Genomic DNA, 20,811 nt, shown 5'->3' on the forward strand with positions numbered 1-20,811 from the left:
TAAAAATCCAGACTGACAAACCGTCTCTGCTCAGAATCGTTTTTCTTATACAATAATATTATATCATTGAATTCATATTAATACAATCCATTATACATTGATCCACTTGTAACATACTGTTCAGCAAAGCGACATCCACTTACCCACTTTTTATCAGTGTTAATATACATATATATGTTTTTTTACTGCCGATGAAATAAATATTTATTTATTTGTCCTCCGCTACTGAGCGTGTTGGCGAAAAATAGTAAATACATATGATTGTCAGATTGCTTAATTATTATAATCATATTTTCGTTTCTATATTATAATATTTAAGCTCTCGGATCGAGATTCATAAATTCTATTCAGGGGTAATACGCCTACGAGCTGTATGCAAAGTGCGAATTGATTTCTAATTGAAATATCCTGTTCCTATTCCTGATTCTCTACAGAAAATTCGTCGGGATCGGCGACTAGTGATCATGATGGACGATGGTGGCCAGTGCACTTGCTACGGAAATAACGCGCGCAAGCACTTATACCATTCAATATGCATATAACCATCAGTAACACATATCCTTAGGCCTTATCTGACAACTGTTATAACTTTTAACTTCTAAATTATAATCACGTATGCATACATATACGATCGTGGTGATAAGTATCATTACTTTTACGTATGTATAGAAAACTAACACAATAGTAACTATAGCAGAGGGAATTTAAGGGTTCAAATGAAGTCAGAATATTCATAAGAGGGGTCCTTGTACAAAATGTATCAGTAACCATACTTATGAAATTGTTGTTTTTACTAACCTTACCTAACCTAACAATGGTAAATGATATTATTATAGGTAATACACAGTTTCCGATATATAAAATAAATTCATTTTTTTGAGGTAAAAATTGAAAAAAGTAAACTACCTATATATATAATTGAGGTATACCTCAGTATGCATATTAGGAGAGGGTCCCGTCGACATTTGCTGACTAAACGACCGTTAAGTCCTCCACTTCAGGTAACTAGGTTACATATCAAAATCGTATCGATATAGTATAATAATATATTAGTATCTACATTGGAATAATAAAGTTGTAATCTAAAGTATTATTTTGTTAACGTAAGACACCAAGGGTTTTTGCCTTTTGGTATTCATATTTTTGTTAAATACAATTTTTTATGAAATTCCCAATTGCAAGTAAAAATAATAAGTAATAAATTATTACTAAATATGTATAACTAAACAAAAATCAAATAATAAAAAACTATTGGGTCAGAAATCAATATTTACTTTATATGCCGAAAATGACGGTAAAATATCTGCTAGGGATTAGTGGGCCACCATACAAATTGGTTAGTGATCGCTTTAAAGTTAAGACTCTAACAAAAAAAGTGAAGCGTTCAAGCGGTTAATTGTCGTCACGGCGAAGATATTCACAACTGCGTGATTTACGTGTTATTGAGATTTTTTTTTGAAAAAGTTCAAAGTTTAAAAAATGTGCCTCGTACTTTGGCACACTTATACATTTATACATTGCGTACAGTGTTATCATTAACAGTATAATATTATTATAATAAAATAAATTATAATATAACTGATAACCATACTGCACAACTGCACAAGCATAATAATAACGCTAGCGGTTTAGCGCGGCGCCCATGTGTACTGCGTAAGCGACGCGCACACCGACTATCGGCGGCTTCCGCAATCGTTTCATTGTTGTTCGCTTTCTTTTCGTACGTCGACCACACCACCGCGACCGCCGCGCCCGTCGTCACGTCCGCTCGTTCGACCCCTCCTCCCCCTTACCACCACCGTTGATACCCTTCCCACGCCGCCCAACCTTACGATCCGGTGCGCCTGATCACTGATCAGTCGCCGCCGTCAGTCGAGTGGAGTGAATCGCACCGTGCGGACCGACGTCGTCGTTCGCGTGCCACGTACACACACACACATACACACACGCGTGCGCGCGCACCACTCACTGTCGTCCGCGAAAATCCAACGCCCGTCGCCGCGATAGTGAATCAGTGAGACGCCACACGGGTCAGTGTTTTAGGTTTTTTTTCGTCGCGTTTGTTTCGTTAAAAAATTTTTACGCACGCGAACGTGTCGTGGACCGTCGTCCAACTCGGTGTCGATCGTTTTACCGTCGGAAAATTTTTTTAAAATTTGAAAATAATAATTTCCGCGCGCGCTCGAATTCGCCCGCCGCCGTTATCTCGTCCGCGCGCGCCTCCGTGTGCTTGTGTGCGAAATAATCTCGGTCGCGTCGTGCTCCTGGTTTTTCTTTTTAACCGCGACCAAGGTATAATATTAATCGCTCATCTTCCCGCCTACCGTCCGTTTCGAAAGTGTCGGTACCGGTGAAATCCGGTCGAGTTCCCATTTTCGGCATTTTCGAATAAAATTCACCTTCTTCCAGCAGATGCCTGTCGACTCGACTTCACTTTTGCCGGTAAATGACGACCATATTATTATTACCCATCCACTTCGTTATTATAATTTTTTAATTTTATAATTTCGTCACTGTTTGTTGTTGATGTATAGGTAGGCAAGAATTATACCCGACGTTATGCCTAAAACAATGCAATACTATTGCCACGCCGGAGTTATGTATTTAATTTTTACGCGACAGCGTTTTTTTTTATCGTTTTTGTTTTCGCGCTGCCTTCTGAATAAGTAGACCGTACCCACCGAAAAAATTATGCCTTGTCCGCCGTTGTCGTGTAGGTGGTTTAGTGGCTATAATATTATAAATTCGTCACCGTTTTCGTCCGGAGAGAAACTAGTGTTACTTTTACCATTTTCTGCTGTGCTTACGTCGCGTTTAGTTTGAGATTCAATTCTGAATTTTTCGTTGGATTTTTCTTTTCAAAACCTGTTGTTATTCGATCATTTTAATCAACCCCTGGATACTCTAGGTCCTATCATAATAATTCGAAAATACTTAAGTTTATCGCGTGAATCAATTGATGTACGACAATATAGGGAATATATTACAATCACAAATATAATAATATACTCGATAATATATTTGGTCCAAAACGAACATTTTCTGTTAGTAGTCAAAAATACTGTCAGATTTCGACCGATTTTTGTTGTACCTATTGTTTGTTTCTGGTTCTCTTGAGAATGGTAATAATGGTAATATGATCTGGTTGTGTAAACAATTTCGATCATGTTCAGCTTTGCTTTGCCTGTTCGATCTGTGCATATCTTATCTTAATCAATTGGATAATAGGTAACCATAAATCCTTTTGTTACATCCGCTGTTAATACAAGTGACAGAATGGTGGTAGAACCTGTGGTATTATAAATGTATTATTAATTATAAAAGAAACGTGTTATATTATTAATAATTTAGTTATTCAACACTATTGTACGATATCGCTTGTTTTCCGATACATGTCCGTTATAATATTATCTTAAGTTAAATGTTAATTGGTTATCAGTAAAATCACATTGTAATATGTATTTTTTTATTTTTTAATCATGTATTTACGGCTTCAAATTTCGAATTGCTGTTAAAAGGCCATCTACTATTTTTATAGGTCTATCGCTATTATAATATTATGATTTATAGCAGTTATTTGGTTATAAAATGCAAATATTACACCTAATATTACTATTATCAGTAAATGTTATGTATTTGACATTTGTCTGTTGTCTATAATAATTGTTGTTATACTGTAATACTTACACAAAAATACACTATGTATCAAATTATGGTGCTTCCCTATAGAAGTATAGAACAATATTGTTTGAACTAATATAGGTACCTATATCCTTTTATTAATATTTAAATGTAGACTTATTAGTTTGGATTGCTATTTGTTTACCGTGTTTTGCAGTGAGAAGATATCTCGGAAGATATTTAAACGTGAAAATCATTTGTATAATACCTAATGTATTGATGGACGTTGTCAAATTACGTTCGAATGTTTGTAAATATAATGTTGTGTTGAATACAACTCTCATTAGATATTCTACTTCAATTAACAAAAAAAAAAAAAACAAAAACCTTGTTTCTTAATTCTTTCACATGTTTTGCGTTTATTTATTATCAAACAAATATAATTTTACCAACAAAAAATTAGAGAGAACTTCTGCCACACTCATGAAATATTTGAACTCACATTTGATGTAGGTACAACAAATCAAATAATATCAATGTTATTTTTTAATTTAAAAGTATTTTATTTAGTGATGTGTGAATACTGTAGTACCCACCTGGCACCTACCTAATTCTTAAGATATTATTTAAATGTAATTGCAATGTGTTTCACTTACAAGTCATGAATTTTATTGTAATGAATTAAAATAAACTAGAAAATATGTTTTTAAATTCTAATAAAATATTTCTGGTAAATAACTTAAAATTTGTAACCTGATATTAATTTTTAAAGTTTAAACTATACCGCTGAGACGTAGAATACTAGAACATTTATTGTAAACTTAATTATTCGTAAAAATTGTAATGCCGTTTTGAATTAATATCAGTTTATATAAAAAAAAAAGTAAGATCATACTTGCGTATTAGATCACTGAAGTACCTATGTATTGTTACTTCAAATTCTTCCAATTTTATTTACATATTAAACCTGGTTACACAAAACATTTAATGAATCAATAGTGAGCTAATGGTTCCTTAAACAAGATTTAGTGGCCCACGATTGGTGCATTAAATCTTTAGTGAACCATTAAATTTAATAAATTGTTTATGCAACCCAGAATAAGAGACACTGTTTTATTATTATTGTTATTATGAAGTTGCCATTGCAATTTGCGTTTATAGTATTATTTAGTATAATTTAGTTTTAAGGTGCACAAAAAGCTTAATAAATATAATTGCATGTATTATACTGTAAACAAGGGAATTCAATACACACCTGTTGCCCTACTTTTTTCTCGGACTCACGCCGGCGTCATAAAATACAATAACTCATTAATTCTTACGGATATAAATTGTAATAATTATACGCTAGCAAATAATCGAACTAAACTTCGATTGGGTTGTAGGGTACTACACTACTATTGGTACTATTCACAGATAAATTGTTATTCGTATAGGTATTATATAAAACTCGTTCTTAATAATATTGTTGGTATAGCTACCTATACCTAATTCATTTCTAAAGTTTAGATTTGGTACTAAAATTAAAGGTTAGGGTATTTTCAAACTCTTTTTTAGCTTGACTATAAATCAATATTTTTATCCTTATTAGGCACCTATTGTAAAGTAACCATTATATATTGTTGATAAATATACCTATTATAATATTTAATTATTTTCTTTTGCTTAAATAATTGTATTATTATTATGTCTGCAATAATTACATGTTTATTGTTTATGCTAATTAAAAAAATTAATTATTTAACTACCTAATTAAATGGCATAATTATTTTCACCTAAAAAAACATTTCCTCACTCACACCTGTCAAGTAATTTGTATCACTATTTAAATTGTTATAACACTTACTTATAATAAATAATATTCAATGTATATATTGTAAATAAAGCATTTATTTGCAATTAATTTAAAAATATGTACTAAATATATATACAAATTATTTTTTAACAAATTATGTATGGTGTTCACAGTCTTTCATTTTATATATTTATTATGTAACAAAGAAGTATGCTGACCAATGTATTTATTCATGAAATAATTATACTTTCAATTTAGATCATAATATATATCTTTTTCGGGTTAAATGTGTGATCGTTGTGACATTGTCCAATGTTCAGTTTATTGATAAAATGCGTTTACAACATAATACTCCCCAAGGACTAATACCCCGACTAATACATAATGTGGATTTATCTTGGTTTCTTTCTCGGCGGGGTAGTGTCATCAACATTGGGACTTCTTGGGAGGAGCGTGGCTGTCGCTGTTGATGGGTAATTTGACGGCCTTTGTTGAAATGCAGCAATTTTGTAGAGGTTTATTTAATAACATAATTATTGATAGATTCACTAATAAAAACATAATATTATTAAGTATTATTATAAGGGCGTGTGGTATAATCTGGTACACCTAATAATAATATGTTTAAGCTGATATTTTTTTTTTTCACAGATAGTTTATCAGTTTCAATAATTCTTATTCAAGTATACATATTATTATGTGCAATTCAATATTATGTAAATAACACATAGGTATATACGAATTTCCGTCTTCCCCGGTGCAGGGTGTGTCAAATTTGTGAAAAAAAAGAGTAAATAGAGTGTAAAACAATTTTTTATGATTTAGGAAAATATACGTACCTATGCGTGTCTAATTTAGTAAAAGAAAACCCAACGCGAGAATGGAGAATCGTTAAAAAACTATTTTCTCTCATTCGTATAATACGGGTCAATGGCCGCCACCCTCTTTGTGTGCACCGTTCTTCTCGTCATCACATATACAATAATTACATTATCCTCACCATATTTCATAAACAGGGTTATGAAGCACATACGGCAATAATGCAATGCAAGTAATTCTGTTTTTTTCTTTAGTTCGCACTCGTAATTTTTAATCAGTTTAAATTATCATATTGTAATCTAAATAAAATCATTTGTTGTTTTGTTTATGTGAATAGCAAAAAAATGGGTAGTCAAAGGTATACCACCTAACGTTATATCAAAGCACTAAGCAGATTAAACATGATTAACCAGATCGAAGGGACAGCTATTGTAATTTGTTGGTGACAGCTGGTAAAATCTCAAACTTCGGTAGTCAGGTCATAGTCTAGACGAACTTATACTACCATAACTTTCCAATTCGAATACAATTATTATATGAATTATTATATGAATTATGATATTTTATTAAAATATTATAAATTGAGAAAATAAAGCAATACAAAATGAAAATATTAAGATTATCTATATGCATAATATACATAGAATAAATAATTACAAGCTCATACAAAATAAGTTCTCGTCATGACAGCATCACTAATAATAATAACATATTTTATTAAGTACTCATATTTTGCACATTAAAGTAAATATCATAGTTCATAATAAATTAATACTAACCGAAATATAGAAATGTTTATTATAGTTGGTTATTCATTAATAATTCTAATATACTATACATTACAAAACTTTATATAATCGATGACATTGTGAATAAAATGTCTGTGGATAAAATTGTTTTGGCAGATAGCATACGACACGGCTAGCTACTGACATCTGTTTACTCAAATCTTATATTCAAATTTCAAAAAATCACTCGTCCTCGAGTGCAGAACAAGCGAAGAGTTTTATTGGGATCGCGATTTCGTTATATTTCTTGTCTTCTTGCAGGCAATGGTTATTTGTCCGTAAAACCATTTATCGTGTTTAGAAATCTGACTGTACCCCATTAAACTTCGTGTAAACTTTGCTTTTGTATACAAGTTCAATCGTGAACATTTTAATTGTTAATGTAAAATGCATTACTTTCGACTTTCAATACTTACGAAATAATAGTAATAACGATAATAAGAAAAAATTGATCGGTCTTACATAATGACGGGGAAGCGCATAATAATAATAATATATTAGTTTTCCCGTTCGTTAAATTCAGGGACGTTACGGAAAAGAGGGAACGCCGCCGCATCCGACGTGGAAACTTGATCGTCCACCATCGTCGCGTCGGGTCGTATTTTCTCGTGCCCCTCCTCGCCCTTCCCAAACACGTGACAGCTACGTCGCCTGCGGTGCGGCGGCGGTGGCGTTGGTTCGGTGCCGGAGGAGATATTATATTATTACATTCCTCTTTCCTCTCCGACCGTCCTGCCATGTGGTGTGCGACACGTCCATTGTCTTTCTCTGCGCTGCGAAACACGGACGGTGCATGCGGATTTCCGCGGGTGTACCCCAGATACATTTCGCTTCGACAAAAGAATATAATACTGTAAAAATATTTCGATGTCCGAACTTTTTTCCGAAATCGTAATTCTGTTGTCGTTGTCGTAGCCCTTAATCATAATAATATTGTACTGCATTGAAGTAAGTGATGGGAATGTTTTCGAATAACACGGGGAACGAATTTACGAAGTTTAGAAATCGGTCAACAGATATTTGAATTTTTAAATGTGAATCCTGCGCGATTGGCCTTTCGATTAAACACATATTAATATTATTAACCGAGTGCTGGCAATACCAAACTGAAAGATTAAACCTAAACACATCCGAAAACCTTGCACCTCTCTTGGACCGCACCCTATGAACATCTAAACAATCATACAATTCCTAAAACTCACCAACATATTCAACATCATTTTATACTGAGGTACCGTATAAAAAAAAAATACTAATCAAATATTATAAAATATTTCATACATTTTGTTTTTTCTCATGCTTTTGTATTATTCGCTTATAAGTACTTAACCACATTCAATTTAATGTTGTAAATATTTACTTGACACTGTCACAAAACCAAATTGTAATAATTGGCCTTTGCCGCTGATGTTTTTTTTCAAGGACAATAAAAAAAAAAAAAATAGAAGAAGATTTAAATAAAAAAATATTCGAATAATCGAATAGTCATCGAAACGTAATAATAAAAATATTATGCTACAAATTACAATATTGTGCCTCAACGTGGTTTTGAGGTCGGCACTGGGAATAGGGTACCTACTACAATGACTCCGAGAACATAATAAATAATGATACGTTGGAAAATGTATTTTATCGTTAATGATTCATTATACTTTTCGTGGTAAACAAATCATTAACATATTTTTAATACACAAGTCCGTAAAAAAATAAACATTTTGCTTGAACTCAATATATTTTGATAAAACGTATTAACCGCATATGCACATACAAAAGTCGAACGAGGAAAAAACCATATTTTAAATATTAGAGCCGTTTCACATAGACTCGTATTGTACGCGTTCGTTTCGATATTATATTGGTTTCTCATACGTGTCACTCCGACGACCAAAACGCACGCTTACGATACGCTCGACAATGTGAAACGGTCCTTGTTTTTAGCGTTGTATGTTTTGTAACATGTTCAATCTTCAATAGGTATATAATAAGTCTTCCAATTTGCAATTATGAAATAACTGATAAGGTTTAACACAAGACCAATACGTCTAGACACAAAAATTTTTTTATAAGTACATATTATAATATTTTTCGTCGCATCTTTTGAATATTACGCTACGATAATATTTGTAATGATATTAATGTCCCTAATACGATTATAATTTTAGGTATTCGACAATTTGTTTATATATTTATAACATTGGTCTCTGGTCACGATATCTCGGCGGTGATATTATTATAGCTTATAGGTTCTCCAGTCCACACATTTCGATGCGTTGAAAACTATGAACGAGTTATCGAGTTATTGGTAAATGGTAACGTATGTACTTATTTATATATCAATATAATATGTAGTACCTATGTAACGTGTATACAGTCAATATGACGTGTAGACGATGATTATCGCTCACGACTAATGTTCAAGGACGCGCGACGCGGTAGGGCGGCATCATAGTCTGTGGCCTACATAATATTATAGACTCCGCCGCGACCGCATTGTAAAACATCCGTTTCGGTGGCGTGTGCGCGCGACGCTAACTGCAACGATCCGCTGACTGCAACGTCATATTAATATTAGCGATGCAGTGTGGAGTGTTGGGCAAAAAACTACGATTGATCGATAATAAATTAAAGTGTATAAATCTTATATCTCACACCGCCATACCGACGCGCGTTTGTCGGAAGAATTTATATTTATAAATGAAAAATTCTATTAAGTTCATAAATTTGTCGTCACTGTACCTATATTAAGTATTTACATAAATATATAATCAGTATTTATAAATAATTAATAATATATAATATTATTATCTAAAATAATTTAATTCAAAACAGTTCATCCGATCAGTTGGACTCTAAAAATAATTATATTCGTGGTGATTCCGTCTTTAATGCCCGTATACTCCTAAAAATTATATTTATTTTTTAAATAATATATTTATGTTATGACAATAATAATGTAAATAAATTAAAAATTAAACGGATGCCAAAATCGTCAATAGAAACAAAATTAGTTTTAATATACCTATAACCTATACATACACTGAATACTTGAATCGCGATCAATGTTTCCTTTTCTGACGCCAGCTGTAATGATTACTATTAAACCTCGAGATACCTATATTATATGTTCAAACATAACTATAGAAACGTCAACCCAAAATGCCAAACATTACACTACGTAAGGTACTTATTACTTATACTATACATGACCAGTGTTCTTCAACCGGTGGGTTGCGACCTACTTTTAGTGACTTCAGAACTGGGTCATAATATACTTTTAATAATTTAAAATAATATATATTATATAGTTAAAATGAATATTATTCAATTGTAAGAAGCAACTAAAATAAACTTAGGTACCTAAAAACAATAATGATCCTAAATTAATTAATAATTGTTTACGCGGTATAGCGTTTGCCGTGAAAACTAATCAAATTTTCTTCAGTTTGATAATTGACAAATAAAAACTAAATGTATTGCAATTCAGTATGAAAATATTTTTTTGTCAACTATCAAAATATTTTTTCTAGGATTTCATTAATACCCCTTTCAATTAAAAAAAAAAAAAAACATTTATTCATTGTATACATAATACATATACAATGAATGATAATTTCCTAAAAATACGTAGAAAATATGCTTTTGTTCTCGTTACTTATAACATTATTTACATATGCTGCGGTAAACGTGATATTTATTTTTTTGTATACCTACTTGAAATTTTAAAACTAAATTGATATTAGTACTATTTAGTATTTACTACTGGTGTTTATACTATTGATAGTTGATACTATTTGATAGTACAATCATTTCGAGGTCAAGATTGTAAAAACGCATCACCCAATTAATTGTTGTTGTTTTTTTAATATCTATTGTCTTTTACCTTTTAATCGCAGATTCAGCCCATGTACAAGTATTTTATAATTAAGTTGTATTTTATAGTAAGTTAAAAATAAAATAATTAAATTGTAGCTTGATTTATTAGATTAATATTATACTATTATGTATAATAAATAACTGAATAATTCATCAATAAATTTGAATTATTGTGTAATAAATTACTCAGTTTTTAAACTGTTTATTTATAACAAATATATTATATATATAATTAGACTAATTAGAGTAAATATACGGCTATACCTGCGTAATAAGTTTATTGTTCCATATAGGTACGCTACACAATGGTAAATGGTTTTTATAGAATATGAAGTTGTTCTACCCCATTCAGATCATTCAAATGGACTAAATGTAAAGGTACATTCAGGCATTCAACTACATGTACACTATTCATATATTATTTAGGCAACAGTATTAACCGTAATATGTCCACAAAAATAAAATATAGAGACGCATAGTGTATAACACGTTCCATTTGCTATCAAGAATAGCTATATTATAATATTGTTATCGTATTAAAATGTTTGGTAAAATTCACAGACTAAGATATAATGGACTGGAAACCAGCAGCTTATCACGGCCACGAATGTATGTACAATTAGCAAAGTGCGGGGGCTCGCAATGTGTTCCTAGAGTTTACAGCGCCCTCTGTATAAAACACGGACTAAAATACAAATTGTGAAGCCAAATAAAACCACCGGTAGCGCTGAAAACTTCAAGAACAGTATTCTTATCAGCTAAGTGTCACCTTTTCGTGGCCGTCCCACGACCCCCGCCGACCATGTCGTTTCCAGTCCATTATATTATCTAGCCCGTGGTAAAATTGAATATATACGTAGTATATATATATACTTATATATAAATTAAAATGTAATCAGTAATAACTCGCAAATCAATTTGATAATGCTAATGTGTTTAATGTTTGGCAGTTATTGGGGAAGCAGATTAACAAAACACGCTCAGGTGGAAACAATTTGTACCTACTGATTCGGGATGTATAGATATAGTTTTATGTTGGTTATTTTACCTTTTATAATAAATTGATTTTGTTATCGAAACTTTAAACACTTTTATAGCCAACTGTATACGTAGGTAAGTAAACTTTCTACTAATATTATCAAATATATTCAAATACACTTCACTTAAAGCAGAATGTATGCGAAATATCGGGAAAATACATACAATCTCCCGACTCCACGTAGGGGGGAACCCGCCTAACCATCAGTACGATAGGCGTCGACAGCGCTCCCAGTGTTAATCTGTCTTCCCAATACTTATCGTGAAAACTGGTATCCACGCTGTTATACTTGTTAGCCTTATTATCATTACTGAAAATTGTATTTTAAAAACAGAAGATTAGCTGTTCGGACATGGAATACATGGTATAATTAATAATATGCGTGACATAATCATATTTTGCTGCTATAGTTAATTCAAATATCTTATTATAATATTTATTGTTTTGTGAGTTTTTTAATTTTTTACAAACGAGATATTTTCCTGCTATTCTATAATGATCTCACAGTGTGTGGAAGGCTGCCCGCAGAAATATGAACTTGAAGGGAGGAGGGCAAAGTAAAAAATTTCTGATAACCTGATAACATTACACTTAATATTATTCTGTTTTTACAAGTGATAAAACAATTAATATTAACTATATAGCTTGGAGCTAGGCCCCCAGCACTCCCTGCGGGCCCCCATGAGGGGTACACCACTACATCAGAATACACCATTTATTATTCTAGAGTCTAGACCAACGCCGTTTTCATCGCTTTTGGGTCCTCTGCGATGTAGAATGTATCGTTGGTAAAAATACCTATACAGCGAAATTACGCCACTTAAATCTGAAAATCGTTAAATTGTTAATACTTTTATGTACAATTTTTTGTCCGTTCTTAAAATAAAGTTAAAATACAAATCGTTCTTCGATAATAGAAAGCCAGACTTCGACTATACGTTACGTTACGCATCATCAGTCAGTATAACAGTGAATGTTGTGAAACATTTTTAATTGTCGATCAACTCGACGTGCTGTGTTATTTCGTTGCGATTTTCTCCTCGTCTGTCAGCGGTGGAAAAACACTTGAAGCCGATTCGTAGGTACTGCAAATTTAATTCGCAACCCAATTTCGAACAATACCTACTCAATTCCTGCAGAATTAATTTGCACTCATGAATTATGTGTACCTTCTTGATAATAAAAAAACACCCTTAAAATAAAAATGGAAAATTTTTTCAGAAGCTGTGAACATTGTTAAGTTAGTTTTAACAAATAAAATATATATATATTCATACTACCTATAAACACATTTTTTATTTTAACTTTATATTAGTTGTTTTAGTTAAAAAAAAAAAAGCGGGTAAGTGGAAGTCGCTCACCTGTACAGTAGGTTACATCTTACAAATGGGTCACTATAATGGTTGGTGTTCAATTTGAATTCAATGATATAATATCATTGCATTAGAAAAATGATTTTTTTTTGTTTAAATTTAGGAAAACTTAAGGCGAATCTTATATTAAATTTTCAAAGCTTAAATATAAATATAAAAATGTTTATGAATTTCTAACTCGAAATAACTTGAAAATGTTCATGTATTTGATGAATTTGTTCAAAATGTTGACTTCAGACGCTCATAAAAAATTATTGTGGATTTACGCCCAACTTTTTTTGAAATTTCCATTATCATCAGCGTTTATAATGAACGTTCTATTACATTTTCAAGTTTACCAACCGACAATATTGTACCGGCAATAGTTAAAAAAAACTAAAAGAACTGAAAGTTGTCGTATGCCTATAAATATCTCCAAATAGTCGCAATACTACAAGAATGTTATGTTGCATAGAAATTATTAATATAAACATTTAGTGAAAATTAAATTAATAATTTGTTATTTTTTTAGAGTTACGATAAAAAACAAAATCAATATTTTCAAAAACTGGTTTAGCGTAGAAAACTCAGTTTAAATCCTTGATTTTTGGTTTGTTCTTCCTAATTTTTTTGAAAACTATTGGGAGTTATTTACTTTTGACCTCCCAAAGTACCCATTAGATTCATTTTACTACCAAAATAGATGCTGTTTCACATTTTTTGAATTTTTACTGTCCCAAAAAGGTGATGATAGACAGAAAAAAGTTACTAATATTACTAATTTCTTATTATAATATTAAATTAAAAATATATTTAGTTCCTAGGTAATAAATACAATTTAAACATGTAATATAATAATATCACCTATTTATAATAAACAAATGTTTATTTTATTACTTATTTAAAGCGTTAAGTACTTAGTGGGTGTAAATAAAAATAATGTTATATAACTATATAGGTGTAGTGCAACTTTAATCTCATCACGTTTCACTTGTTCTGTATGTTATTCGAAACAAATATATATTGTATTATTGTGAGCTAAGCAGCAATACAAAATATTATTTATAAAAAAAATATGTTTAAGCAAAACCATTTTTTTTATAAATAATTTTGAAACTTTAATATTTTTATGAGAAACTAAAATGCTTGAATAAATCTCATGATAATTGACTGCTTATCATAAATAATACTTTTCATACGACAATACCAATGAAATCGAAAATATTAACCTGTCTACGAGTATTATTATTTATTAGTGACGACATTATGAAGCTCGCCATAAAGTCCGAATGATTATAATATTTAATGGCGGTTTTCATTAATAAGTTCAAGTTCTAGTTTGTTATTCGTTATCAGAAAATAATATATTATGAATATAGTTTATATTATATATATAACTATACATATTATAATAAATTATTGCACTGTATTACACGTGGTGATGTATACACTATATACTATATAGTGTAAAGTACCGTACAATACGAACGTTTAATGTTAGTTTGGATGAAACTAAACAATATATAGAGGAAACAACATAGTTTTTCTTTACGTTTTTTTTTTTTCATTAACTTTGAGATTGGTACGTTTAACTACGACGGTGCCATAAAGTTTTTATTATAATTACCAAAGTTTTCATTATGAGCGTATATTAAATTTAATTAAAACGACCGTACGAAAAATAAAAACAAATTCCGTCAATTATAAATATTTTTATATAAAAAACGTATTGCATTATAATTTGTAATATGCAAACAAAAATCGAGCAGTGCATTCTAAACGTATGGTATGGTATGGTTTGGAACGCGAGTGAAGAATATATATTTAGAAGTCAGCTTGTACGTACCTGCAGATATAAATATATGGATACATCATAATATTACGAATGTACCTACACATTATTATAGCATTTCGGTTGTGTGTCACTTACTCGCTAGTAGAGATGTTAAATTTCAGAAATTTAATTCTGAAGAAATTTCCTATAGGAAATTTCCAGAAATTTCCAGAAATTTCTAAAATATGTTTTTTGAAAATTTAATTTTAATTCAACTTATTAAACTTAAATTTTTTTTTAATTAGCTTTAATCAATTTAAAATTATTCTTTAAATTTAGACAAATATTTTATTCCCTAATTTGATAATTTTTAAATGGTATCAATAAATTTCATTTAAATAAATAATAATCAATATATACTTTTTTAAATAGACATAGACTCAATTCTTTATTATTAGTCTCATTTAGTCATAACAATTTATTTAATTTTATACTTAAATAATAAATATTATTCAAAAGTTCGAAACAACAAAACATATGTATATGAAATTTAATAAAACAAAATTTAAAAAAAACTTAACAATTCTTATAACTGAAATTTGAACGCTAAAAAGAGTCAAAAATCAGAATCTGAAGTTGAAACATCTTCATTTCCTTCCAAGAGATTTATAATATCTTCCTCTTCAAGTGAAGACTCCTCATTACTTCTAGTTTCATTTATTTGTTCAGCTCTTGTTGTTTGTTCAACTTCAATAATTTCTGTTTCATAATTGGTCTGGTTCAGTGTATCTACATTTACACTTAAATTATTGACGTTTTTGGAGTCAACTTTTACATGCACATCACTACAAAATTTTAAATTTTGTTTAACAAATGTGAGTTTATCTATCCTGGAATTTAATAATCTATTTCTACGTTTGCTATGAATAAAACCTTGAGTGCTAAATGAGCGTTCAGTAGCAGCACTAGTCGCTGGATTTGAAAGTATACGGTGAGCTATACTAGACAGACATGATGATCCACAAATGCCTTTCCACCATAATGCAGGTTCTATATCTTTAGCAGAAATCCATATAAAGCTATTTTGCCACAGACCCTCTTTAGCTCGATATTTTGCTAAATCAATTAAAATAGCAGAAATCTCACCTTGGCTGTAGTTTAAATCTTCTGCAACTTTACAAATAAATTGCATGGCTTCCACTTGTTCCTGATCAGTAATATTTGATCCAATTGAACCACAATTTAATATATCAGCAGCTAAGTGTATAGGTTTTAGTGCAAACTTTCTCCTATGTTCAAATACTTCAATTATTTTTTCTTGGTCTATTTTTGAAATGGGTGCCTCTGATAAGTTATCATTAAATGATTTGGAAATTTCACTAAATGCTTGTGTGACTAAATGTATAGTAGGTTTATCACTCTCTAGACGAGTTATCCACTGTAGAATCGGTTCAAGTAGGTTAGTCAGTTTTAAAATTTTAACCCAAAATATATCATCTCTTAACTTTCTTTTCATAGGTTCAGGTAATTGACCAACATCTTCACTTACGGCTATAATGCGTAAAATGGTTTTACATTGTAACATACTTTTAAGACTTAAGACAACTGAACCCCATCGTGTAATTACAGGTAGTTTTAATGTTGTTATAATGTTGTTTTCTTTTCCGATTTTAGTAAACTTTGACAGTAGAACAGTATGTCCACGAATAGTTTTAATAATTTCACAAACATCATCAATATATTTTTTGACAGAAACTAATTTGCGAATGTCTCCAATCATTAGGTTAAGCGTATGAGCAAGACATCCATAAGAAGAAAGATGTGGATATTTTTGTTCAAGTAGTTTACAAGCCTTTCGCATATTTTTTGCATTATCTGTGGTGACAGTAAAAAACTTGAGTGCTCCATATTTTTCAATAATTTCTTCCATAATTTTACACATGTGTTCACCTGTATGTCTGTGGTCTTCTGTGTCAATAGATTTTATAAAAACTGGTTCTGGTATTGTTATAATTATATTTATCACTCCTTCATTCCTAAAAAAAAAAACATCAAACATTGATAAAACAAATAATTATTAATAAAATGAGTAATATATCTATGATAATCATTCAAGTTTTAATATAGGGTTAGATTACATATTTACAAATAAATGTATAGGGTTATTTCATTCTGTGAAATGAATTCTATAACATCACTTTAATAATGTTTTGAGTAAAATGATTTAACTAATGCATATTATTTGTTTTTTTTTCAAAAGTTAAATATTTTATATTATTTTTAATTTTTATCTAATTATTTCAAAAGCATCAATTTATTTTATTAAAATTGTTTTCATAAAGGTTTCATTGTCAAACTATTTTTTTTTGTAATTTAATTTACAATATTTTCAAAATTAAATCAAATATTATTTCTACACATAAAATTTAACAAGTAACATAATGTATACCTTAGGTTAGTCCAACCATCAGCCTGAATACCTAAATTTGAAGCATTTTGAATTTTATTTTCAACTTCAAGAAAGAGATGAGAATATTCCATATTCAATAATTTACCAGCAAACAAATACCTTAGGAAACATTAAATTGAATAATTTAGAAAATATTTTGTTGAATAATTGGAAACCAATTATCATAATTCATAATCAAACATCAAATATTTATTCAGAATTACTACTATTACTGAATAATCAGTAGACAGTAGGTAACAAAAACTCAAATCAGAAAAGTAGGTAAAACCTTATAAGTAGCAACAAATTTAGTAAACTATGATAATATAATTACATCACTTTTCTCAAATATAATATGTACTTACCTAGATGGAACTATAAAACTTGGTCGGATAGTTTTGAAGAAATTTTTCCAATAAGGATTTTCTAGTATGGATAAAGGACTTCCAGATGCATAGATTGCTCTTGCTAGCAACACTTCTAAATGCTCCTATAGATTTGAAATTAAAAGTATGTACAATAAATTAAATTAAAAATACATTTATTGACTTGAAAAACAAAGAAAAAACTACTAAATAAATAATTTACCTGCTCAGTGTTGGTCATTTTATCAATGAATCCTTTTAATAGTGGCTGGTATATTTTTTTAGGAGTAGATTGACTAACAATTACTTCTTCTTCAACTGTTTTTGGCAAATTAGGTGATCCTGTTTCTCTATAAATTAAATTGTCATCTTCTTCTTCTGAATTGTAAATGTTATCAATACTGGTACTAGTAGTAGTTTCAGAAGTACTTTGATCACTTTTATTTGTTGGTGTTGGTGATGATGATAATGTAGCACTTGCATTCCATGGTGTGTTAATTTTTTTTTTTTTAAATTTTTGACGAAGTTCTTTAGGACATTTTAGGCAGTTACATAAATGATGTTTCATTCTAGTAGCATTTCGATAAAAAGTAGCACTTTTACAAAAGTTGCAAACAAACTGATTGACATTACCATTTGTAGGAGAGTAATACACCCATATTTCACCTTTCGGTTTTTTACTTGTAGAAACCAATGGCATTTTTAATTAATTCAGTTGAACAAGAATATAAGATTAGTAATAAAATAATATTTTATACTTTTTGAGTAAAATTTACTAAAATTGTCATACATTACGAAGTGTTATTGTGTTAAATGTCAATAGTCTTGTTATAACACTGTATAACACTATAACGAAATCGGAAATAACGAATTATTTAATCACTAATCAGTATTCACTATTCAGTAATCACTCACATTTTACATTTTCCCGCTAATATACGATTAGGAGTTCCTTTTTAAAGATATCACAATAACAGTGTTGCTAATTTATAAAAATAAAATAGTTGTACGTATAAAATGTATATATTAATTATTTTGTTAAGAAATTTCTAAAATGGAAATTTCTTGAGATCAGAAATTTCCATTTTGGAAATTTCTAAAGTAGAAATTTCATAACAGAAATTTCTTCCTCACATCACTACTCACTAGTCACGGACATACCTATTTTATTTCATTTTCTGAAACTTAGGTTTGCGAAACATTGTGGCCGACGTTTTCCGTGTTTTTATCACACTTCACGCGGCATTACCAGCTTCTAGCCACGGCCCCGTGCAATTTCGCCGGACGTACCTGATTATTGTTTATTCGCACTATTCCAACCACGGGAATTGTCAATGCGAACTAAATGTTACAATAATAATAATTGTTACAATGATTGTTTTGCGTATGTTTTGAAGAAAAACTATGAGAAAAATAATTATTGATAATGATTCGTAATATAATTATATAATGTAAAAAAAAACATCAAACAACGACCATCGTTTATGTATAAATCAAAATTATTGTTCACTCACAATATAATATCATTATGTTATTATTATTAAAATCGCCTTCCAGTGCACAAGACGCACACACACGATCGCATCGCCACTGCCCGCCTACCGATTGTACCAATTCCTATACGTCATCGTCGTTGCCGTCGTCTGTAATCGCATGTGTGCGTTTTCATACGACAAAATGTATGAATATTATGACGTATACACATTACATACCATATTCTGTAGCGAAACTCCGTTCGTTACGTTTTGTTTTTACGACAGTGAAATGTTATTTTTCACCTCGTTTAATTTTATTATTTTCCCCCCAAAATGTCGGTGTCCTCCCGCCACCACCATTTGTATTATTATCTCAACTTATAGGGAATAAAAATAAAAAGGTGAGTAAGTGGATGTCGCTCTGCTGTACAGTAGGTTACAAGTGGGTCACTGTATAATGGATAGTATTAAATTTGAATTCAATGATATAATATCACTGTATAAGAAAAACGATTCTGAACGGAGACGGTATGTCAGTCCAGGTATAAGATATATTATATACTTATCTATGGTATTAAAAAAAAAATTGACCAATAATAGGTATCTATAATAAATTCCAAATTAATCATATCACAATATCCATTAGGTACTTATAACGCGTTATACATCAACAACAAAACATGATACTATCATAGATACATATAATAGTATACTTAAGAAGTTTCCTAGCTAAGTACCTACGAATAATATTATACTATCACAAAAAAATAACAAAAATAGTTATTCTAGGTTTTTTAATATATAATTTCGTCCACATTTGAACTTAAAATGACTATAAAAATAAACTGTGCTTATGTATTTTTTAGATTTTTGGTAACAGAATTAACTACTTACGTGGAATCTTGTTTTAAATTTTCAATCCTTAGATATAAAAGTTGAACATTTTATGAATTTTTAACTACAAAATAATTATTCAATTTTAAATTTGATAAATTTTATCAAAATTCGATCTTTAAATGTTTATAAAAAAAAATTGTGCCTATGTATTTTAAATATTTTTCAACTACTATTTTAACAATATACCAGGAGCCTTGTATTACATTTTTACACTCTTTGACCCAACAGATAAAACTTTATTGATATTTATAGAAAAAAAAACTAAAAAAATTGATAACTGACAATGTCCGTAAACAGCTCAAAAAGAGTCAAATTATATTCAAAATTGTATCGTGTATAAAAATGCTAATATAAACATTCAGTGAAGTTTTCAAGTATCTACAGTCATTCGTTTTTTAATTACAACAAAATAAGAATATCGTAATATGAGAAATCGAGTGAATATCAAATGTTGTAAAAATATGAATTTCAAACACTCATAACAATTTAATTTGACTTGCTTGTAGACATTTTTTTTTTTGAAAAACGTAGACAAAATTATGGGGAATCTTGTGTTACATTTTC

At 30.0% G+C, this 20,811-nt stretch overlaps 1 protein-coding gene across 1 annotated transcript in view; it reads left to right on the forward strand.

Annotated features, from left to right (window-relative positions):
* Nucleotides 1-1,849: 1,849 nt before the first annotated feature.
* Nucleotides 1,850-20,811, forward strand: part of LOC100168845 (protein piccolo) — a gene marked incomplete at its 3' end in the record, with an annotated part of 136,465 nt that continues 117,503 nt past the window's right edge. Inside the window, 1 exon segment of the mRNA XM_008186542.3 lies at nucleotides 1,850-2,442.

The sequence above is a fragment of the Acyrthosiphon pisum genome, chromosome A2, assembly GCF_005508785.2.
Source record: "Acyrthosiphon pisum isolate AL4f chromosome A2, pea_aphid_22Mar2018_4r6ur, whole genome shotgun sequence".
In the NCBI taxonomy this organism is placed as follows: domain Eukaryota; kingdom Metazoa; phylum Arthropoda; class Insecta; order Hemiptera; family Aphididae; genus Acyrthosiphon; species Acyrthosiphon pisum.